General features: G+C 42.2%; 1 long non-coding RNA gene across 1 annotated transcript in view; it reads left to right on the top strand.

Annotated features, from left to right (window-relative positions):
* The first annotated feature begins 11265 nt into the window (after positions 1-11265).
* LOC144141355 (uncharacterized) overlaps positions 11266-24806 on the top strand; it is a 66627-nt gene continuing 53086 nt past the window's right edge. Inside the window, exons 1-3 of the long non-coding RNA XR_013316547.1 lie at positions 11266-11392; positions 24063-24193; positions 24264-24340. This is a non-coding gene — a long non-coding RNA (uncharacterized LOC144141355). The remainder of the gene's footprint in view (positions 11393-24062; positions 24194-24263; positions 24341-24806) is intronic.

The raw sequence follows: 24806 nt of genomic DNA, 5'->3' as shown, positions 1-24806 counted from the left end.
ATGACTGTAACCAGGACGCATTATTTAGGTGTCCGACGTGATTTGCCTAACTGGAACCTTCAATTTGACGCCCCACATGCTTCAGTGGCCTCACCTTGAATTTAACCCAATCTATGACTCATAATGACTCTCATAATTCGAACTACGAAGCATTTTTGTATTTCTACCACGTGATTCCCCCCGTCAAGATCGTAAATTTAATACCCATCACATCCTAGCGAAATAATCTAGAAATTCAACCAATCAATGACTAACCATGACTATCTCATGATATAGCCATACCGCATTTTCGTCCCGAATGATTCCCAAAATCGAGACCTCGAATTTGATTCCCCGCATGCCCTCGCAGCGTCTTTTTAATTTTAACCCAATATATTACTCATTATGACTGCCTGATGACTACAATCACAAAGCATTATTTTTATTTACCCGCTTTATTCCGTTAATCCGGACCTTTCATTTGATACCTTACATGCCTTAGCCTCATCAGTTTCACTTTTCACCCAATATAATGTTGTCATTATTCTGTCTTAAGGGGCGCTGCCCAGTCATTTCAGCTAATTCCTTTGAAACAGCAGAAAGGACAGCCCCCGCCCACATTTCCCACCGGCTCTCACCTCTTCCTTTGTGAGCCCTATTATATTAAGCCGTTAACAGTAGCAGGCGAACAACCAGCACGCCAGCGCCGCCGTGTGTTTCGCACCACCCTTTCCCACGCTCTTAGTGGATCCGTCAGGAGGAAAAGTTAAGACAACCCTTTTTTATGACCTCACCAGTCAATTATCACTCACGCGCCCAGTCGCGAAAATGAATATAGAGCAAGTGCTTATGGCCATAAAAATTGAACAAGAAACTAAAAAAAATTAGACACCCCCTCCCTCCCAATCGATAATGCAGATCGCGATTTGTGCCGTACCCGCAGGGAACTTGAATTCCGAGCCCACAGTGACGCATGAAACTTAACAGCCAACCATAGCTGTCGGTTAGGCTACTCATATGTACTCAAAATCAAAATGGACTCAAAACTTCTATGTACTAAGAACTCAAAATGTACTCAAAACTCAATATGTAATCAAACTCAAAATTTACTCAAACTCAAAGTGTACTCAGAACTCAAAATGGACTCAAACTCAAAATGTACTGAGAACTCAAAATGGACTCAAACTCAAAACGGACTCAAACTCAAATTGTACTCAGAACTCAAAATGGACTCAAACTCAAAATGTACTCAGAACTGAAATTTGGACTCGAACTCAAAGTGTACTCAATACTCAAAATGGACTCAGAACTCAAAATGGACTCAAACTCAAAATGTACTCAGAACTCAAAATGGACTCAAACTCAAAATGTGCTCACAACTCAAAATGTACTCAAACTAAAAATGTACTCAGAACTCAAAATGGACTCAGAATTCACTAGGTCTCAGGCGTACTCAAACTCAATCGGACTCAAACTCAGTCGGGATCACTCGTCTCAAACTCACTCAAGCTCAAACTCATCATGCCCCACTAGCCTCGCGCTCACTCAAACTCAAACTCACGCGTGAGTTTGAGTCCAAATGAGTCTGAGTGAGTGGACTCATGAGTGAGTTCGCCGACCTCTGATGGCAGTACGAATTCGCCCATAGAATAACTACTACAAACTGACAAACAAAAGAAGAAATAAAAATTGCCCGCAAACAAAACGCATTACAGTCGTGATTAAATTTGTGAGCAGACTAGCATACAAAGTAACTTTGCGAGCATAAAAACCAATGAAGCCTACGGAAAAAATAATTGTTGACAACCCAAACCGAATAGGGCTAGAAGTCTGGAATGACGTGAAATATGACATCTTGTGCTAAACAAAAAAAAAAGCGTACGGAAAAGTAACCTGTTAAAGACTCCAAACCACCCATGGCTTGAGAAGTGGGAGGATGTGGTACGAGCTGAAAAATTGTCTAGGCTTGAAGGCACGACAGCCTTTCCGGAGTTTGATTGATACACCTTGAGAGAGTTCTGTATGTGTAGATGAGAAATGATTCGCAGGGTTCTCTGTCCTAATGGGTTTTAAATTCTTATTAGAGGACCATGGCTGTAAATTGGTCGAATGAGTTTTTCACAGATTTGATATATCTTGAAAAGGGAGAACAGGTTTTGTTTTTGCATCGGATCTGTGAATATTGATGCAAGTTGTAAAAATATTTTTAGTCTGTACACTATATAGCGCACCACAAACGCTACATTGTAGGAGATAAAACTATACTTGCAGTGTCACAATAAAATTTGCCCTTGATCAGAATAGAAAAGTCAGATTCCTGACTCTTCGCGGCCGTTGTTTCGCTCATCACAGGGCAAAGTTTGCACAGGGGTTTTCCGCATGGGGTGGAACCACTTGAGCTTGATTCTGATGATCGAGATTATGTTACAATCCCTCTGAGGTTCCTTGCCCGGTGACACACTACGCGTGGTGGGTCTAGGATGAGGTGCTTCATCCTTTACCTCTGGGGCAAGATGTTTTGGTGTCTTCTGAAAATATCACTTACGTTTAGGCCAGATGCTGAATATATCAGAATCAGATTGCTTTGTGTCCTCAATTGGAGGTTTTATTGCCACTAATAAGTCTAGAACGCTCCTGTTCTGATGCCTTCCTGATTGAATCTCCAATGAGTGGTAGGGGGAATTTTTGTCGTACGAGGTCAATGTGGAGCTGACCTCAATTTGAAGAGAAGTCATTTTGGTTAGAGCAGATTTTGAGGGAGCGTTGGGCTACGCTGTATAGAATGGCCATGTTGCAGGGTCTCACTTGGCTGCTATGAAAATTCAAGTATTTGTTTCGGTCGGCGGGTTTTGTCGATACCGAAGTAGCCACTCCATGTACATCAGTCGATATCTGCACACAAAGAATATCTGCACACATCGCTCTGAGCGCTGTTAAAATCAGATATGAATTTATTCAGGGTTTGCTCACCTTCAGACCAAACCAAGAAAATGTCCTGGAGCTACCGGGTGTAAAACAGTACTTTAAAGAAAATCCGTCAAAGACTGTGTCTCACGGGTGCCCGTAAATATATTGGCATAATATGGGCCTATTTTTGTCCCCTATATATGTGCCACTTACGTGGATGTAGTGCTGAACATTGAATTCAAAATTGTTTAACTCAAGTATAGAGGTATTAAATTGGCCAGTGTTGTGGTCAACAGGCTTGTCACATTCTGAATTTTGGTAGGCTCTTATGAAGGATTCTATTCAAGCGATGTTAGTTATGTTTCTAAACAAAGAGTCTACGTATAATGTTACAAGGAAAGAATTGTCAGGTATAGCGAGGTTTTCGTTTCACTAAAAAAGTTAGTAATATTTATTATTACAGGGAAACGGTTGGCAGGCTTTCTCCTGGAATGTTTACGACATACCTAGAGGTGTTTTCTGTCATGGTTCCTATGCCAGAGACTGTGGCCCTTCCCGGATGTTCGAAGTAATTGTTGGGAAGGAAGTAAAAACGGCCGGGAGTGCAGTGTAATGGAACAGCGGCCGTGCAGGTTTTTTGTCGGTCAGTTTTTCTCTCCCAAGTTCGAATATGCTACTGCGGAGTCTTTCTTTGCATTCTAAAGTCAGATCGTATGTAAGGGGCTGGTAGAAATACTTGTCACCTAATTGTCTCTGCGTTTGAATGTTCTAATCAGCTTGGTTGATAACAACAATGGCTCCTTCTTTATGGAAGGGCTTTACGATTATGTTAGAATGGGAGCTAAGAATGTTTAATCTTGTCCCTTTCTGTACAGTTATATTCGGTAGGTAGGAGCCACGTTATTTATATTCCGCCTAGATGTCTTTTAGAAGCGCTTTGATGTGCGTTTTCATAAACTTGTCACGTTGTGGTATGGGTGTCCAGTTACAAACAGATAAAAGCTTCGGTCTTATGTCATCATCTTTAGGGTGATCATGATAGTACTCTTTTAAGTGGAGAGAGCGTGAGAAATTGGCATGATTTTTGTAGAGTTTCATATGATTTAATTTTCCAATGGAGGAACAAAAGGATAGGCACTTGTACAATGAGCTCAATCGATCCTCTGCAAGGGTGACGAAGGACAATTTTACTACGTTATCAGGAGTGCCAGGCTCGAGTACATTATTACTGGAAGCTGATCTGCTGGCTTCCGATAGGGGTAAACAAAAACCACTGTGGAGCATCTATTTTGCCTTAAGGGATCAAAAAGGACATGTTTTGTTCCCTTGAGACATTCCTTGTACACGTTTTTCTTCTTAGTTTATTGACTTTTTTTGAAGTTGAGAGCGTTGTCCTTGTTTAGAGAATCAAGGCTGCATTGATCATTTTCTATTACGATTCACAAAAGATGCACCGGAGCCTTATGCACTTTGGTGCGTCAGTTCACCTCGTGAGTAGGCGAAAGGCAACAAGTGGCTGTTTGAGGTTTATCAAGCGCTTTGGGGCAATACATAATTTCGTGTATACAATTAAACTGATACCGTGATGTTCATAATAAATTTTTAAGATGCGACGCATCTCTTGCTCTGAGGCATGTTCCTCCTGCGTCGGCGTAGTCCGGCGTCCGCACACCAGCTGCACATTCGCGACTCTCCTCCCGTCTTCTCTCTGACAGCTGTGCGCGCATAGCTCTCACTCCGTCTCATTATCAAAAACAACAGCTGTGGGCGCGCGCTTCGCTCCGCTCCCGTCGTGCAAGTGTGCCCTCCGTTGTCTCGTGTCCTTCAGGCGGTGTGAATATAAAGCGGGTATCGCGCTGTGGCGGTTCAGTCAGCGCTCGCTCTCGTTCGACGTCGCGTCACTTTGCTTGACGATTGCGTGCTTAACTTGATTCTTCCGATTAAGACTTGATGGAAGCGATGGTCCCTTCAGCGAGAGGTGTGACACAATTCATTACCAGCGTCACTCCAAACGAACCCCCCCATGCATCACATCACACCAGGGTTCCCTCACGGGAAGATGGGCGCAAATTTTTCTACAAATTTTCAGAGCCTTAGCAATTCTCTGGACAATGGACGAATACCGGGTTCACCTGGGAGCTCTCCAGGAAGTCAATCTCTTCGTGATCCCAGGACGAGATCGCAAAATCTGGGCCTGGTAGAGGGGCCGCGGTGGTTAGAGCCACGGCTGTGGAGGCAGGTGGTAGTGGAGGTGCGGCCTGTCCCTGGAATTAATGGGATTGAGCCCTGGCAGCATGCTGCAGCCACGTCGACTGTCTCTGGTCAAAGTTCTTTAGCAAGGTCTGGGGAAGGTGGCCGCACATAATGGCGACACCGTCAAAGTTTGGGTGGATGACATACGCAGCAAATACCCAGGCCGAGGGCAGCCACTTTATGCGTTGGCGAGGGTAGACCAGGCCCTTGGTGTGGTGACTATACCGGTGAAGCAGGTTATTGAACCGGCAGGCTTCTGAGGAGAAGTAGTGCACGACCCGCCAGTTGCCTGCGCACCCAATCTTGCACTACGTATCTTTACTTTCCCCTTGCTTCTTCCTTAACTTTTTTCTTTCTTTCTTTCTTACTTTTTTTTCTGTTTTGTACATTTTGCGCTTCAAATCATCTGCGCACGTCCTCACAACGCTCCCTACGAGCCTTTATATACCATGTATTCAACCCCTGTACTCCACTTGAAAAAGTTTGGACCCCAGCCGAAACGTCGTAATAAGTGTAATGTTATTGTGGTGATTTATTTTATTCTAATATACCATTGAGCTGTAAAGCCCTGTGCTGGTACACACACACACACACACACATATATATATATATATATATATATATATATATATGCCTGCATTTTACTCCAGTTTCTTTATGTCTGTCTAAATTATTTATGTTTCAATGACCTACCACATCCTACGTTTTGCGTTCCGAGGGTTTTTGCCTGCCAACCCTCATTTCTGTCATATATATATATATTTATATATATATATATAAATATAAAAGAAGAAAAACTTCAAACAAGGTAAAAGCACGATTGTGGCCTACGTTTCATACGTTTCAGCAAAGCGAACTCTTTATATATATATATATATATATATATATATATAGCAGAACAGGAAGATACGGGACGAGGGACTCGGTAAAGATACATATGAAGGTTGCAGTCGTGATTGCCAGTGCTATTCGGCTTTTTCCGAAAATATTTAATAGGGCCAAATGACGTGTGCTTGTCACGTTTCTTTGATACATTCATAAATACACGAACGTATAGGTCGAGAAAAAATCCGCCGTTTTTTCCGGGAGCGGGACTCGAACCCAAATCTCCGCATAACCGGTGCGGTGAGTTCGCCATTACGAAAAAAATAAACGAAAATAAGCGAAAGAAGACGCTCTACGTCTCCCGCGGCGGTAGAGGGGCGGCGCTAGTTGACCGGCCTCAGTGCACTTGCCAATATAAACCCCCGCGGTAAAGTCGAGAGAGAAGCGGCTACGGGATAGCATAGTGGCGAACGCACCGCACCGGTTAATCGGAGATGTGGGTTCGAGTCCCGCTCCCGGAAAAAACGAAGGATTTTTTCTAGAAATATATTTTCGCTTATTGATCAGTGTATCAAAGAAACGTGACAAACACACGTCATTCGGCCGTAATAAATATTTTCGGAAAAAGCCAAATAGCACTGGCAATGACGACTGCAACCTTGATATGCATCTTTACCGAGTCCCTCGTCCTGTATCTTTCTGTTCTGCTACATGCATTAAAAGGCACTCGCTCCAACAGTTCGAATATGCATATTGGTAACCCCGACCTCCGAACACGGTCTACGTGGCAGCCGCTGGGAAAGAAGACGTTCTACGTCTCCCGCGGCGGTCGAGAGGCGGCGCTAGTTGACCGGCCTCAGAGCACTTGCGAATATAAACCCCCGCGGTAAAGTCGAGAGAGAAGCGGCTACGGGATAGCGTAATAGCGAACGCACCGCACCGGTTAATCAGAGATGTGTGTTCGAGTCTCGCTCCCGGAAAAAAATGCGGATTTTTTCTCGACCTATATTGTCACTTATTTATCAATGTGTCGAAGAAACGTGACAAACACACGTCATTCGGCCCTATTAAATATTTTCGGAAAAAGCCGAATAGCACTGGCAATGACGACTGCAACCTTGATATGTATCTTTACCGAGTCCCTCGACCTGTATCTTTCTGTTCTGCTACATGCATTACGAGGCACTGGCTCCAGCAGTTCGGATATGCCAATTGCTAATCCCGAACTCCGACCATGGTCTACGTGGCGGCCGCTGGGAAAGAAGACGTTCTACGTCTCCCGCGGCGGTCGAGGAGCGGCGCTCATTGACCGGCCTCAGAGCACTTGCAAATATAAACCCCTGCGGTAAAGTCGAGAGAGAAGCGGCTACGGGATAGCGTAATGGCGAACGCACCGCACTGGTTATGCGGAGATGAGGGTTCGAGTCCCGCTCCCCCCGGAAAAAACGGCGGATTTTTTCTCGAGCTATATTTTCGCTTATTTATCAATGTATCAAAGAAACGTGACAAACATACCCCATTCGGCCCTATTAAATATTTTCGGAAAAACCCGAATAGCACTGGCAATGATGACTGCAACCTATATATATATACAAATATAAATATATATATATATATATATATATATATATATATATATATATATATATATATATATATATATATATATATTGATGAACTCTTTGTCATTTTGAATATGCAGAAGATGTCAAGGGCGTTGAAAAGTGTTGGAAAAAAGAGAGATATGAGGTAAAAGTGGTTTTCTCGGCATCGAACAAACTGTCCAAGTTATGGGCCAAATAAACACAATTACATCCTCCAGTGAGAGGCCGCATGACACCACGCCTACATGCAGTCATTGTACAACACCCACAAAACCTCGTTCCGAACATCTGCAAGGTGAGCCCCCACCACACGTAGAAGTGTGGCCACCTTGACTCCACCCTTTGCTTCTCCTGTTGACCTGCCAAGTCCACTGCCCCCGTCGTGGATCCAACGCCTTACCATTGTGAGCCTCCCCGACATCTGTGACTTCTTCACCTTGTAAGATCCACCTGACTTTCATTTACATTATTATACAGACTCTGTCTGTTCGTATTCTCACCTTTACTGCTGCCAGGATCTTTGCACTCTTTGCTGTACCCGTCTTTTGTTGTCACGGTCATGGTCTACATGTATCCGGCCATGAATTCATTTTAACCTTCGTGTTTCTGGATTCAATCGGTTCCCATTACCTAGCCTTGACCTTCCCACAACCTTATATCACAGCTCGATAACACTGTTAGCAGCCCTACAATATCATTCACAAATTTATGGCAGTGTGCAGTGTAGAAATAAAAGATTCTCTTCAAAATCACCCATTTTTTGTTAACAGAATAGTAATTTAAAAGTAACAAACTTTTTAGGTTAACGGTTATGAGTCTAGCCTGGTATCGTCGCTTATTTCTTGTAAGGGGCTAACTGAATGTAAAATTGTAGCGATGTGTATATATTCTCACTGCAATACCAGCCTCCAAAATCATGTATGTGCGTTTTTTACCTTAAAATTGTTTTTGCACGCTGGTGAGATTTTTCTTGCATGTTTCAGAAGCGAAGTAAAACACAAAGACACATCGGTACTAGTAACCGTAAAGTAAGATGAGTAACCTAAATTTTAGTATTTGGCCATAAACCAGTTAGTGCTTTATTTATTCGTCTGATTCCAAAAGCAATATTGTTCAGTTTTACAATTGTCTCTTCAGGACCATTCAGTATCCTACATAATCCAAAACTGTATGCTCCATATCATTGTAATGCCATTTGTTTTTCTTGTTTTTCTTTAAGTTACTATGACTTTGCATTTACACCTGTTGCCATCTCAAAGGTAGTAGGACATTTTCATAAACTCCAACCACTGCTTCCTAAATGACAGTTTTTCATTTAGAGGTTCAAACAGAAATAAAGGCCCACACATGTCTCTTTGCCCCGTGAGTACATCGACCGCTACAAGGCAGTCACTACATCGAAACTTCAATAAACTGACATCTCCACATAGGAGCAGTGCTGGAGAGTGTTTTTTGCATCGCAAGGGCCTTTTTCTGGGTGCCTCAGAAACAAAAATTTTTAAAATAATATTTTATTCCAAATATTTTGTTTTCATTAGCGTAACCACTAACAGAAATGCTTTTTTTCCGCTTGTTTTAGCAGTGAGAACCGATTTTGCACCCTTTATGCTCTAGTGTTCGCAACATTTGTAGGTCATTTTGAATTATCGATTTTCTTCTTGCACAGAGGTGGCGATTTTCTTATTGAACAGATCAGCAATATATTACCCCGACACAAAAAATCACTATTTAAATGACATGGTGATTGGTTTAACGAATTCTTTTTCTATATCCAATTTAAATACGAACGTCATTAAACGAGTGCAAGAGGTTGTATACAGTTAAAGAAATAGAAGTTGCTGGGTATTACTACAAACAGTATTTGTGTCGGAGAAAGACAAAACCGTCATAAGAATGGAAAAGCATGTTTTTTAAACCTAGAAACAACTTAGAAACTGCTGTGTAAGAATAAAACACAACAAAAATGATTGTGCTGCAATTTACTACAAAATATTCCTTTCGCAACAACGCGCTGCCAGTGCCGTCGTTTATTCATATACAACATATAAAATCTCAAATAAAAATTTTAAATCTCTGCCCTATAAACCTGCTCCCAAGCCGACTTTTTGTTTTGCAGGTGTTTAACATCCACTGACACGTATTGGGATTTCAGACCTATACATTGGTAGGAAACATCGCAAAAATAAAACATATGCCCTCACCTTTTTACATGAGGTAGATACCCTTCAGGCTGGAAACTCAGGATCAAGGCTGTGTATGTAATTGCATATGAAATTCACAACAGAGCGCGTGGTGCATTCAGGACCTGATCATTCCAAGTTCGAAAAATTCTCTTCACAACAAGCAAGAAATAAACGTTTACTATGACACGAGGGAACGTAATTGCACACGTCCTGCCCCAGACAAATCTTGAACCACGAAGAAACGGACATTCTTGACCACAAAACTACACACCGTCATTCGCCCAGTTGAGTTTCCTTTTCTGTATCAACAATCCCTGCTTGCCCTCACTGCCCACAAGCCTGCACCAATTTTAAACAGTGTGGTTTCGCATGTCAAAAGGCAATGCAGATTTTCCACATAATCCTCCTCCAACAGGCTGACTTGACTCGGCTTTGGCCTGCCAGATGGGCAGTTGTTTTTTTAAAAGTGAACCAACACATCATCGAGGTGAAATGAGGGGATAAATGTAAATGTTTCCTGCACCACCTCAAAAAAAGGAAATGTTAGGACTTTGAAGATACCTGTCCAGACATTTTGGTATCAGCCTTTTTATAGAGGCATTCAGAAAAGCACATACTGACACTAAAATTTGTGCAGCGCTTTGTAGTATCCGAGACTCTTTCTCGGACTTTTGGTTTCCCAAAATGAAGGCAATCTAAGAGCTCCAGATTTAGCGAACGTAGTTACCTTGCCTGGGGATACTCTTCAATTGGTTGCGAGAGCGCCATCCTTCCTAAGAAGCGAGCCTGGCAATTTTTCCAGGAGAGCAGGAAAGAAACGTAGGGCTCTTGGGTTGTGTCTTCTCTAGTTGTTTATTTTTCAACCTTCGCGACTGTACATAATGAAATACCAACTAGGCCAGTCAATTACGTTATAAAGGGTTGTCTTAGCCCAATATTTATGCTATATTTAGGATTGGTAACAAAAACACACAAAACGTCTCAATGGGCAATAAAAAAATGAGCCACTAGGGCCCCGTATTGGATTTCCTTATCCGGCGGTGAATTGCAGGTCGTATACAACCATTTGGACGTTGTCTGAACCAGTCATTGTGGATTAGGATGTGTGTGTGCTACAATAAAAATGAATCTTCCGAATTGCATTAAACCAACCAAGCTGTCGGAGCGTAGAAAACACAACTTCTGTAACGCAATGCTTTTACGTTTTTTGTGGTTTTTGTTATGGATGTATTATACTTTATTTTCATGATTGTACTGCTTCTCATGCAGCCAAAAATTTGTCAGGAGGTGGATACACAAAGGACTTTAATAGCATCAATGGCTCATTTTATTAAAATAACGAACAGTTCAAATTATGCACTTGTTGGCTAAGACATTCATTCATACCATGACTCCTTTTGAAGTTCAATGTGATGCACAGAATAACCTCATGCCATGCACTTTTGTGAACTTTTCTCTCAACCAGTGATGTTTGTATTAAAAAATGTTGGCAGTACTTAAACACACAGCGCTTCTGAGCTTGAGGGTGCCATGAATTTCTCACAATTTTTAGTTATAGCTGTATTAACGATGATGCGTTTTGATACACAAGTATCCACTTCTCTAAAACAAGAGTATTTTGCTTCTGTGGACCTCAGACAGGTAAAACCTTCCTCTATATATTAGTTCTTGGTCACTTCTGTCATTAGTTTGTATTTGTTACATGCCTTCACCACCTAGTAGAGCCAATAGTGATTGAGAGAACGATATCAATTCTGTAAAAATTATTGTTCATATTTGAAAATTCTGAGGCACCTGAAACGTTTTTTCTTCAAATTGAAAAATGATATACTCCTAAATTTCTTCACCTTGTGCTAAAAAAACTCGACATTTCCACTATGCAGAGCCAAATACCTGTAACTGAAAGGGGTAAATGTGTAGAAAAATTATCTGCATCGTATTTTTTCTTACATTGTTTAAACAATGTACTGGAATGCGAACTTTTGAAATTGGTTATTTGTTTTCCTCAAATTTTACACAACTTTTCGTTTCGCTCACACAATGTTCTTTTTCACACCGTATATACTCACAGAGAGCGCGTAAAAAATAAGGTTAGTAGAGACAGAGACAAACGAGAAAGACGTACAAAATAAAAATAAGTTTACTGACGTTTCAGGGAGAGGACTCCTCTCCCTGAAACGTCAGTAAACTTATTTTTATTTTCTACGTCTTTCTCGTTTGTCTCTATCTCTACTAACCTTATATATATATATATATAGATATATATATATATATATATATATATATATATATATATATATATTTATATATATATATATATATATATATATATATATATATATATATATATATATATATATATATATATATATATATATATATATATATAAATTAGAGTCACCACGCAAAACATAACAATATTTAATACGACGTTTCGGCTGGGAACCAGCCTTTTTTAAGTGAAGTACAAGGGTCCAATACAGAATATATGTAGGCTCGCAGGGAGCGCTCTGAGCACGCGCACACATTATTTCAAAAGTGTGCAAGAAGGAAGTACAGCAAGAAACAAGGGGAAAGAAACGTACTGCGCGACTGGATGCGCAGGTAATCCATTTCAATATACAACGCGGCGAACACCAAAAGCGAGGCACTTAAGAAGCGTGTTTTCTTCAGCCACCGCCCACCCACGCACAGCAATATTAATAAAAGTAAACAAATAAGGAAGGGATACTAGGCATCTCACTTCAAATTAGCGGAAACAACCTGCCGCATACGGCGGAAGCGTAGAATCGATAATTAGTCATCCAGACAGTAGGGAACGCGAAATGGCAGAAGGCGACGTTGAATTTCAAAAATGCAGGTGGGAGGATTAGCGAGGGGGCCGCGTCCTCGAAGGAAAATGCCGCCGCTTCCCGAGGAGACCAGATAATGACCAGATAAACGCGAACAATGACGACCGCTCGATGGGTGCCGACACCGACACAGGTGTGCGTGAACCAACCAAGAAGAGCGCAGGCTGTGCGAGGATTTTGAGAAATGAAACACAATGCAGGAAATAAACAAAGAAACAGCACACAGAAAAAAGCAGTTCAACGAGCCCCCGGCTCATGACATGAAATAGATCGATACAACAAATTGTTAGCTTACATTATTTTTGCAAGTAACAAGGGTTTGCTTATTATGAAAAAGTAAAATAAAGATGTGACGCACTGTACGAGAACAAATCTCCAGTGATCTAGGAAGAAAGACACTTCGTAGCTAGTCATCAATGGCAGTATAAATTCGCACACAGCATTCTTTAAACCCACTGACAAACGAAAGAATACAAAGAATGCACGTGTACAAATCGTAGAACATGGGGAACCATAGCAGTGAACAAAAATAGCTTACAAAGTGACATTTCGGGCAAAAGAGCAATGAAGCATACGGAGAAAATAAGTTGTTAACAACCCTAGACCAAATAGTGCTTGGAAAGTGTAATGATGGAATACAGCAAGATTTCGTGCAGGAGAAGCATTAAAGCATTCGGAAAAGTAACCTGCTGACAACGATGAACCATCCAACGGTTGAGAAGTGGTAACGTGCGATACGTGCCGCTAGAAGGTCTAGGTTTGAAGGCACGACAGCCTTCCCTGAGACTCATTGATAACTCTTGGTAGAGTGTTATATTTGTGGATCAGATAACATTCGCTGGCTTCCCTGTCGAAATGAGTTTTAAATCCTGATTGGAGCACTGTGGCCTTAAATTGGTCGAACGGGTGTTTCAAAGAATTGATATGTTTTGAAAGGGGGAGATAAGGTTTTGTTTTTGCATCGGATCTGTGATTATTTTTGCGAGTTCTAAAAGAATTTTTAGCCTGTTCAATACATTGCGCACCACAATCACCACATTCTAGGAGGTAAACTATATTTGCAGTGTCACAATAAAAGTCGCCCCTGATCTGCATGGAAAAGTCAGATTCCCTGCTCTGAGCGCTTGTTGTTGGTGTCATCATTGGACACAATTTGCATCGGGGTTTTCCACATGGTGTGGAACCTGTGAAACTAGTTTCTCTTGATCGACATGATGTTACAATGTTTCTGATGTTTCTTGCCCGGCGATACACCACGCGTGTTGGGTCTGGAATAAGGTGCTTCATTCTTTCACTCTGGAGCACGATGTGGTGGTGTCTTCTTAAAATTTTATTGACGTTTGGGCCAGATGCCGAATATGTCGGAATCAGATTGGTTTGGGACCTCGAAGCGGAGGTTTTAGTGCCAATAATAAGGCTAGAACGCTCCTGTTCCGATGACTTCCTGATTGAATCTTCAATGAGTGGTAGTGGGCATTTTTGTCGTGCGAGGTCAATGCGGAGCTGATCACAATTAGAAGCGAAGTCATTTTGGTTAGAGCTAATTCTGCGAAAGCGTAGGGCTTGGCTGTATGGAATGGCCGTTTTGCAGTGTCTCACATAGCTGCTGTGAAAGTTCAAGTATTGGTGTCGGTCGGTGGATTTTCTGTACACAGAAGTCTCCAATCTGTGTCTGTTAGTTGTTATCTGCACGTCAAGGAAATTTATTGTAGAAGTTGAATACTCATGTGAGAATGAGATATCACTGTGAGCACTGTTGAAATCGGATATGAGTTGTTTCCGCTCCCTTGGAGTGAGATGCCCAGTACCCCTTCCTTATTTGTTTACGTTTCTTAATATTGCTGTGCGTGGGTGGGCGGTGGGAGAAGGAAACACGCTTCCTAAGTGCCTCGCTTGCGCTTTTCGCCGCGTTGTGTATTGAGATAAATTACGTGCGCGCCGAGACGTGCAGTACGTTTCTTTCCACTTGTTTCTTGCTGTACTTCACTTTAAAAAGGCTGGTTCCCAGCTGAAACGTCGTATTAAATATTGTTATGTTTTTCGTGGGGACTCTAATTTAATATACTATTGAGCTGCCAAGCCCTGCACTCTCTATATATATATAATCACCAGCCTATCTACACCCACTGCAGGGCAAATTTTTCTCCCATTATTCTTCAATTACCTCGGTCCTGTGCTAACCGTGACCAATTTATCCTAGCAAATTTCTTGATCTAATCTGAGAATTTAACACTCTGCTGCCCCCTGCAACGATTGCCTTTTCTAGGGATGCACCCTTTACCCTCAATGCCCAACGTTTATATTGCATTCGCATTACATGCCCTACCCACGCCCGTTTTTTTTTTAATTTCTGCTAATATGTCCTTAACATACGTTTGTTCCCTTACCCACTTCGCTCACTTCTAGTCCAATAATGTTACACCTATCATCTCCGTACCATTGCGTGCTGAGTCGTTATCAATTTAAGTTTAACCCTCTTAGTGAGCCTCCAAATTTTTCCCCGTAAGTGAGTACCAGTAGATGCAGCTGTCATACACTTTCTTTTGAAGGGACAATGGTGGGCTGCAATTTATTATGTGAGATTGTATGCCGTATGGACTCCACCCCATTCTTATTCTTCTAATTATCTCCGCCTCGTGGTTGAGATCTGGAGTCACAACTTGGCCTAAGTAGATATACTCGGTTACCACTTCCCCTGCCTCGCCACCTATCTCAAACTGCTGTGCCTTCCCGAGGTTATTGATCATTACTTTTATTTTCGGCACTTTAATTCTCAGGCCCACGGTTCTACTCTGTTCGCCCAGTGCGGAAAGCATGCTTTGAAATTCGTCCCCCGAGTTACTTAGCAAGGCAAGCTCATCAGCAAATCTGAGATTACTGAGGTATTCTCCATTAACCCTTACTCCCACCTGTCCCCAATCCAACGTTCTGAATACTTCTTGTAAGCATGCTGTGAATAACATTGTAGAGATTGTGTCTGCTTGTCTGACACCCATCCTTATAGGTATTTTACTGCTCTCCCTATGGAGGATGATGGTAGCTGTTGACCCATTGTAGATATCCTCTAGTATTATTACACAATGCTAATCTACGCCCCGGTTTCGTAATGCCTGAATGACTGCTAGGGTTTCGACCGAGTCAAATGCTTTCTCCTAATCTATGAAGGCTATATATAGTGGTTCAGTATACTCAGCGCACTTCTCTATCACCTGATTGCTCGTGTGAAGAAGTTCCATTGTTGAACAACCTTTACGGAACCCTGCTTGTTCTTTAGGTTGACTGAAATCTAAGGTTGCAGAGATTCGGTTAGCGATTACCTTGGTAAATACCTTGTAGACGACTGACAGTAAGCTGATCGGCCTGTAATTTTTCAAGTCCTTCAAGTCGCCTTTCCTATAGATTAGGATGATGTTCGCGTTCTTCCAGAATTCCGGTACCATTGCGGTCATTAGGCAGTGCGTATAAAGGTTTGCAGTTTTTCAAGTACAAGTTCTCCGGTATCCTTCAAGAGGTCTGCTATTATCTTTTCCTCACCAGGTGCTGTGCCCCCTTTCTATTCTTTCAAATCTCTGCTTACTTCTGTCGTTACTGGTGGGATGTCTATCTCCTCTGAACAGCTGTCTCGTTCGGCATTATCCTGTATGTCCCGGCTACTGTACAGATCCCTATAGAACTCCTCGACCACTGTGACTATTTTATGCCTATTTGTGATGACATTGCTCTGCTTGTCCTGAAGTTTATACATCTGATTTTTCCCCAAGCGAAGAGGCCTCTTCGCTTCTTTCAGGCTACCTCCGTTCTTAACAGCGTATTCAATCCTCTCCATATTACATTTCCATATGTCAGCTGTCTTACGCTTATTGAACACCTTCGAAAGCTCCGGTAGTTCTATCCTGCCAGTTGGGATTGACATTGCCATGGTTTGCCGTCGCCTTAATAAAGCTTTCGTCTCCTGGGAAAGTTCACCAGTATCCTGTCTAGCCATCGTGCCCCCGACTTCTAGTGTACAATGTGTGATAATTCGTGTAGGGTTGTCGCTGGCTTCCTGTGTCGTGAACTCTGCTTGCTCGGAAAGAGCTGAATATCGGTTCCGCAGCGAAATTCTGAATTCTTCTACTTTAGGTCTTACTGTTTAGTCATTATTCGGATTATTTCGTACTGTCTAGTTACGGTCGCTCCTGAAATCTAGCCTAATTGGAGATCTTGCCATACGGTGGTCTATACACTTTACATTTCCGAGCACTTTACCATCCTTCTCGACGCCAGGATTATCGCATAATATGAAGTATATTTTATTTTTATGCTCCCCATTCGGGCTCCTCTACGTCAACTACCGGCTCTCCCGTTTGCAGAAGAAAGTATTCATAACATGTAGGTTATTCCGTTCTGCGAACTCGACTAGCAGGTCTCCCCTGCTATTTCTAGAGCCGAGACAATAGTTCCCAACGGACTTGTCTCCAGCATGGTTCTTGCCTACTTTATGTATATAAAATGTATACATAAATATGAAATAATTTATATATTTATATATAAATATATAATGGCCGTATGGCCGTAATGTATGCGTACGCCACATAAGGGAGCACAAGGTCCCAGTCATCGTGGTCAGAGGAGACGTACATGGAAAGCATGTCTCCAAGAGTTCGATTAAAACGCTCAGTGAGGCCATTAGTCTGCGGGTGGTACGCAGTTGTTGTGCGGTGGATAATACGGCACTCAGTGAGGAGCTTCGCGACAACATCGGATAAGAAGACGCGTCCTCGGTCACTTAGAAGTTCTCGAAGCGCTCCGTGGCGCAATATGAAGCGACGTAATAGAAAGGAGGCGACGTCTCGTGCTGTGGCGGTAGGCAGTGCAGTGGTTTCAGCGTAGCGCGTGAGATGGTCGACCGCAACAATGACCCATCGATTCCCGGCGGCTGTGTAGGGCAAAGGCCCGTACAGGTCAATGCCAACATGGTCATATATATATATATATATATATATATATATATATATATATATCGAAAGGCGTGGGTTCGGTCCCCACTCTGGGCGCGTGTTTTTCTTTTTTTTTTCTTTCTCACCTAATAATATTAATAATTATAAAATAACAATGTAACGTCACTAACAGAAACATTATTCTAACCATTCCCCTATGCCTTCTTTGGCGTTGTAGACTGCCGGCATTTCTTTCAGTATATATATATATATTTATATACATATATATATATACACATATTTAAATATATATATATATCGAAAGGCGTGGGTTCGGTCCCCATTCTGGGCGCGTTTTTTTCTTTTTTTTTCTTTCTCACCTAATAATATTAATAATTATAAAATAACAATGTAACGTCACTAACAGTAAAAAATATGCTAACCATTCCCCTATGCCTTCTTTGGCGTTGTAGACTGCTGGCATTTCTTTCAGTATATATATATATATATATATATATATATATATATATATATATATATATATATATATATATGTATGTATATACACATATTTAAATATATATATATATCCTTTTTAGTCACGAATTATGATATTCACTGCAGAAAAACTTCATACTTGAAGGTTTAGCAGGGTCATGTGTCTAGAGGTAAGAAATAAAGTTCAGACTTTTTAGAATACTTATTACGCTAATGGCGTAGCGTCCTCTTACGGAGCCACCATTACTGAATCCTGCTTTTCCCTATAAAAATAATAAATATCCAATGGTTTCCAATGGTTGTACGCGAAAATATTACAGTTCATTTCTCTTGTGAACGCGTTGGGTATTTGTGTGTTTTTGCTGATAGGTTTGCAATTGATGTTATGAAAGTGTCATGATGATGTAAGTGAGATTGGTATAATTTTGCTAGGTTGAATTTTTAAAGGTTGTGAAGTTAAACCAAACAGAGTTTGTTGAATAGGTTTCTTGTATACGCATTATTCTCTACGCCAGTTTTATGTAGTATTGCTTTTTTTGTAACACTTGCATTCAGTTTAGGTTTGTTTTGGTTGTGTTACCTCACACAAGAAAGCAGTAGTTTAGTTGAGACGTAAACAACGACTTATAGATATGCAGTTTACAGCAGGTTGCAAAAAATACCTAAACTTAGCTAGTATTCCAAGAAGTTTGGATATATGCGTATTTACATTGTGTACATGGTCGTTCCAAGACATATGTCTGTTCAATAAAACACCAAGTGTTTTTTAGGAATACACGATTTCTATAGTTTGATTGCGAAGAGTAATATGTGCATTGAGGAATGCTTTTGACAGCCTAGGGGAGAAGAGAACAACTTTGTTTTTTTAGTGTTAATTTTGAAGGAATTCACTACGCTCCAACCATGCAGCTTTAACAGTGTTTTATTTATCTCTGATCCAAGCGGTTGGCAATTAGAGCTGGAAAATAAAAGTGTTGCATCATCTTAACATATGACGTGCTACGGAGCTTCGCTAATTGTAGTAATATCGATGACGAAAAAGATAAATAGAAGGGGTCCAAGAATACTTCCCTGAGGAACACCCGCATACAATGACCAAGAATCAGATGAATGTTCTATTGAAAGTACTCGCGTACGATTTTGTAAATACGATTTCATTAAAGCCAATGAAATTCCACGTACGCCATACGGTTTTAGTTTAGCTAGTAGAGTAGCACGAGTTAGGCGGTCGAACGGTTTTGAAAGATCTATTTACACTCCAGATACAACCTTTTTTTCTTCAAACGCTTTCAAAATAAATTCTTTTTGGGTAATAAGAGCAAGCTTCATAGATTTGTGTTCACAAAATCAGAATTGTCCCGGAATTACCAAATTAAACTGATCGGCGAAACCTGTTATTCCAGTGTGCAACAGTTTCTCCAAACTATTCCATAATACTGGTTCAATAGAGATCGGGCGGTAGTTCGTAAAAGAATTTCGGTCACCACCATTAAAAATAGTAGTCATTCTCGTTGCTTGCATCTTCTTAGGAAATATACCCATCGTGAGAGAAAGAATTTACAGGTACGTAATTCGAGTTGCATTTAAATCAAAAATATGTTTCACCGGTCTGATTTGAAAATAGTCTATGTCACGTGCTGAGCTATTTGCAAAAGATTTTTATGCTATGTCTACCTCGGTTTGGGCCGGAGAAAGAGACTCGCATCCCTTCTGATGACAGCATTTGCAGCTTCAGGGGAATGAGAGCTGGTAACCAGGTTTGTGAAGTTTCGGTTGGCGGAGTTATATATATATAAATATATATATATATATATATATATATATATATATATATATATATATATATATATATATATATATATATATATATATATATATATATATAAAGTCAGAGAGAGAGAGAGAGAAGATGTGCGTGCGTGTCTGCCTGCCAGAAGATACTGGAGGGCTGTCATTTTCCGCGTATTACAACAAACATTTTACAAACGTATTATTACTAAAAACGTTTGCTTGTTCGGTCCTTTCGTTTTTGCTGCTTGTGATGGTTGACATCCCCCTGCCGGGGAAATGCGCTATCAGAGGACGGAGATGAATCAGCAGTCGTAGTTGAGACAGAAAACCAATGGGAGCTAGCAGTTCCTGAAGCACTATAGAAGGATGTACCAGCGGAGCTAGCGGTAAGACAGTTGTGGAAAATCTGGGCGAAACGACTGGGCTAGGGAAGCAGTTCGATATCAAGCCAGGGGCGTACTTCCATTGAAGACTGGGAACCTCCGTGATCTGTCCAGGAGGACTCACAGACACCAACCGAGTGCGTGTTTCCCGTGTGTTTGCTCCCAAGGTGTGGTTCGAGCTAAGGTGTGGGGAAGAAGGCTAGACCGGTCATGTACGAGCGCACGGATTGAGCATTCCGGCCTGCAGCCACTGCATCGAGGCCGTCACCCCAAATAAGCTCTTGGTATGCCCGCAAACTTTCTCGCGCCGTCAACAGGCTAAACAGATCAGTTCAAAGCTTTTTGCAGCGGTCTATTGAAGACAACCCGTATTATTATCGAGCGGACTGGGACGTGAGCCTGTCGCCTCTTTTAGATGCGTAGCATCTTAAGGTCGGGTTATGTCCCTCCCTCCATGGTGGTCAGCGTGAACGGAAACAACACACAAACTAGAGAATAGATGACACAGGCGCTGTTGAACTAGCAATGAACTGTAACAAGGTAGCAAATTGGGCGAGTTGGATAGCATTCATGGTGGTTGTGATAGCATTCATTGGTGGTGATAGCATTCATGGTGTGTTGTTTCCGTTTGCGCTAACGACCATAAATGCTATCAGACTCACCCAATGTGTTACCTTGTTACGGTCCCTCCCTCCACCATGCGTCGTTCACACCCTCACTGCGCATACCTGGCCAGGCACCGCTGATGATGATCGTGGCAGGATGCCGCTAGGGATTGGCCAACCAAAGAATCCACCACAACATAACTTCGCGTTCAACCACCGTCGTCATCCTCCCGTAGGGAAACCCTGAGTAGTATAGGAGGCATTCCTCCTCTCCTCTCTGATTCTCCTCTCCTTCCTGGGATTGCGGAACAAATGCCAACACCTGTGGTAGCCGCTGCATACTCCGCTCGGGCCCCACTGTACTACACGTTATGAATGACTCATTCCGCTTCCCTCATTCTCCTCCCGCAACGCTGCGATGAGTCAGTGTCAATGCCAGTGTCAGCGCCACGGGTGGTGCCGCGGAGTAGAGAGCTCGATCCGCTGCCACGAAACGGCAGCGGCGACAGGCCGATCCCGAACTTTGCGCTCGCGAAGCCGAAAAGAAACGTCAACGCCGCCAAGAAGCTGCTACTGATGCAATAAGGGATCGCGCAGCTGAAATAATGGGAATGATTCGACCCCATGGCTGCTTCGCATAATACTCAAGGTTCCCCTCCGGGAAGATGGTGAAATTTTTTTTTATTTGAACTCGGGTTCGGACTTGCGGTGTTTCGAGTGGCGCGTGTAGTTTCAGTTTTAGTGTAGTTTGAATATCTAGTTTCCTTTACGAATGTATTTGTCCACGTAAGAATACAAGTTTTATTTGTTCCCATTCCATGCCGCACTTTTTGTTGTTCTTCTTCGGCGGGTCATATGGAAGCCTGATTAACACGAAGCCTCGCAATGTATAATTTGATTGAATATATTGAAAGCCTAACTGAGGGTCTTAATATGAGCTGAAGTTATATAATGTAGTCAAGAATATGCGCACAAACACAGCAACGATCTTAGTTTTTCGTATTTGTGGACAATTTGTACTAGTTTTATGGAGCGTTCTGCAACGAAACAATTGGTTACAAGAACACTTTTTCCGTTGCGGAGAAAATTGTATGATTCATTGCGTTACACTTAGGCTGAAAACTTTTCGAACCACTGTTTTTCAAGAACACTCTAAGAAAAAAGGGTAGAAAAAGGGAGGAAATCGAGGGTTTTCTCCCCCGGACCAGCGAGCTTCTCCCTTTAGCTAATTACACGTAGCACTATCAGTACGGCCTCTACGAAACACCGAAACGGGGGAGGAAATATGTTACCCTGTCTTCTGCAATCTGCTGTCCACGCCGACGCTGAAAACGGAACCGCTCATCATTGCACCGTGGCTTTCGCCTATCGAGCGCATACGACGACTATGAGCAACGGATGTGTTTGTCCACGTAAGAATAGAAGTTTTAATTGTTCCCATGCCATGCCGCACTTTTTGTTGTTCTTCTTCGGCGGGTCATATGGAAGCCTGATTAACCCTGCGGTGCGCTTCTTGCTTGTTTTTTCGCTGCCTTTTTTTATTATTGCCATGTGCCCGCCACGCTAACACACGGCTCGCCAGCCGTGTATTTGAAGCACGTACTGTGGGCACCGCTGCATGCTTCCTCTGGGCGACTCTCCTGCGCCCTGTTCAAAGTCACCACTGCATTTGTGCACGTTTTATACTGACGCCCAAGGGTAAAAGAAGTCAGCGATGATAGCAAACTGCGCTTTTTTTCTTCAATGAGCACGGACCGCAGCATAATGACATATCAGTTACCAACATTAAAAAGCCCCCATTCGGTAACATCTTGGCTGAATGGTTGCCAGACCAGCGGTGCGCTCTACGCTAAAAGAGCGAAGGTGAGGCAATGAGTGTCATTACCCAAACATACCTGCTGTACTGTTTCGTGAAACGTTTTTCCTTCTTTGAGCTATTTTAGTGCTTCTTACAAAACCTCAAATTATTAAAAGTTTGCAATTGCAAGGGGGACATTTAATGAAATAATAAAACCCACCCAAGGCTTACGCACTGCCGTGGGTTATCGAAACAAGCAACGATCTCACTGTTCCTACCTGCATTCTTGGTGATCAGGGTTATAATACTTTGTCACCGTTACAATGTTTATTGTGGCTTGTGATCATGCGGACATGTCAAAAGTGTACTATATGTGGTGTGGTATACGTGTATTATGCTTGCAATGTTGTGTGTTGAAGTATTGTACGTTGGCAGGCCTTTAATGAAGTGTATGTCGCGATGTTGTTCTATGTTTCTTCACAATATGTGCCCGCCCACATGCGGCCTCCGTGATGTATGCTATAATATACGTTATCCAAAAAAAAAAAAAAACCACGGAAACGCCTCGATGTAAGTTCCCAGTGATGGTGATGCTTAGTAATTGCCCCTTTCCCACCCCTACTTTTTTTGCGTAATCAATACGTCATTTTAAAACGTTTACGATTGCTTTACTTCGAGCACGCTAGATGGCGAGCCTTGTCATCTCCTCGCTCAGATGCGACAGCGACGGATACGTTTTCGTGTTGCTTGCATTGCCTTTCCGCCCAGATTTACGATTGCAGACGAAATGCGTTTTGATGCATCGGCTGTAGCAAGGTAAAGCGACTAACAACAACTGGTTGTTCTCAAACGGCTGCATTGGATGCTTGTGGTCTCGTGTGCGGTGAAGGGCGGGGATACGAGCCTTTTGAAAATAAAGGCGGTATGTTGAAAGCAATCGGTATTACTTCTACTATGTTTACGGTGGCGCCTTCGCTCTGAAAGCGTAGGTGGGGCGTGCAGCGAGACGAATGCAAGAAGTCGTGCATATACGATTGGCGACATCGCTTGCTAACCGCGGTTCTGGGGCTTGGTAGGTAATTTCTTGGTTATTTTAGCGCATTTAAAGGGCACACAACCACAGTAACATACGTATTTGTACTTCCGCGATCCTCAAACCGATAAGCTCGCTAGGCCTTTCTCCCATGACAAGCCTTGCTCGGGTGAGGCTGCCAGGGGAGCAACGCTCCTCCATTAGCTCGCGAAAGGGGAAATCTTCCACTCCTAGGGGGAGAAGCGCGCTCCTCCCTATTAAAGAGAGATTTTTTTTCCTCTCAGGGAGCAATATATGATACATTCCTGTTTCACCCGTAAGAGAGAAAGTACCACACCCTTCTTTCTTAGAGTGTAGGTTTGATTAATAGGAATGAGCCTTTTTCCGAAAAAAAGCTATAAACAAGTAAATGTTTTCATGCTAATTTTTCAGTTCCTCAACACGACCTTACTAATTGCGACAACGCCGAGAAATCATGAGGGCTGGTGCTATGAGGACGAGGTTTTATTTGAGACTCACACCGAAGTGCGTCTGCAAAGGAAGAACATTAAAGGAAGTTTGAAGTAAGTCAACAATTTTGTTGGGTGGTTTGGGTGTAGGACCTAATATTGTTGCATCTCTCATTGCTGACAGAATTTCTGACCTAACGTTCGCATTTATAAACCCAAATTCTATTCCTGGGCCAAATATCGTGGAGCTACATAAAAAAGGTGATGTATAACCACTTTATTTTTACTCTCTCTTTCTCTCTCTCTCCCCACCCCTACAGCGCTCCCCAAATATAAATCAGTACAACTTGAACAACAACCATAGGCGGTGCATCTGGACAACCTATTGTCCAATTTTCGCACCACTGCGGAGTACCATGTTAAATATTTGTTTTGTAATAAACTTTATTTAGGTAATTGTTAATATTTTAGAAGTGGAGAAGTACTGTCGCCTTCAACAGAGTTTCAAGGTTGAAAATTTAGAAAAATATAAAAAATACCTTGTGACTGCGCTTTCACCTTGTGATTGGAGTCAAGGCCCGCTCGTCACAAGTCGACTCGTCGTAGGCCAACTCGTCACAGGTAAACTGGTCAGGAATGCCAACTGCTTACAAAAGCACGTTTCGTACGAGGAATTCTCGTACCCACCAGAATATTCCTACCACGGAAAACACGCATTACGAGCCTG

The sequence above is a fragment of the Haemaphysalis longicornis genome, unplaced genomic scaffold (genome assembly GCF_048455015.1).
Source record: "Haemaphysalis longicornis isolate Haplotype H1 unplaced genomic scaffold, Haemaphysalis longicornis Haplotype H1 scaffold_6, whole genome shotgun sequence".
Taxonomy (NCBI): domain Eukaryota; kingdom Metazoa; phylum Arthropoda; class Arachnida; order Ixodida; family Ixodidae; genus Haemaphysalis; species Haemaphysalis longicornis.
This window is presented reverse-complemented; position numbering and strand designations above follow the sequence as displayed.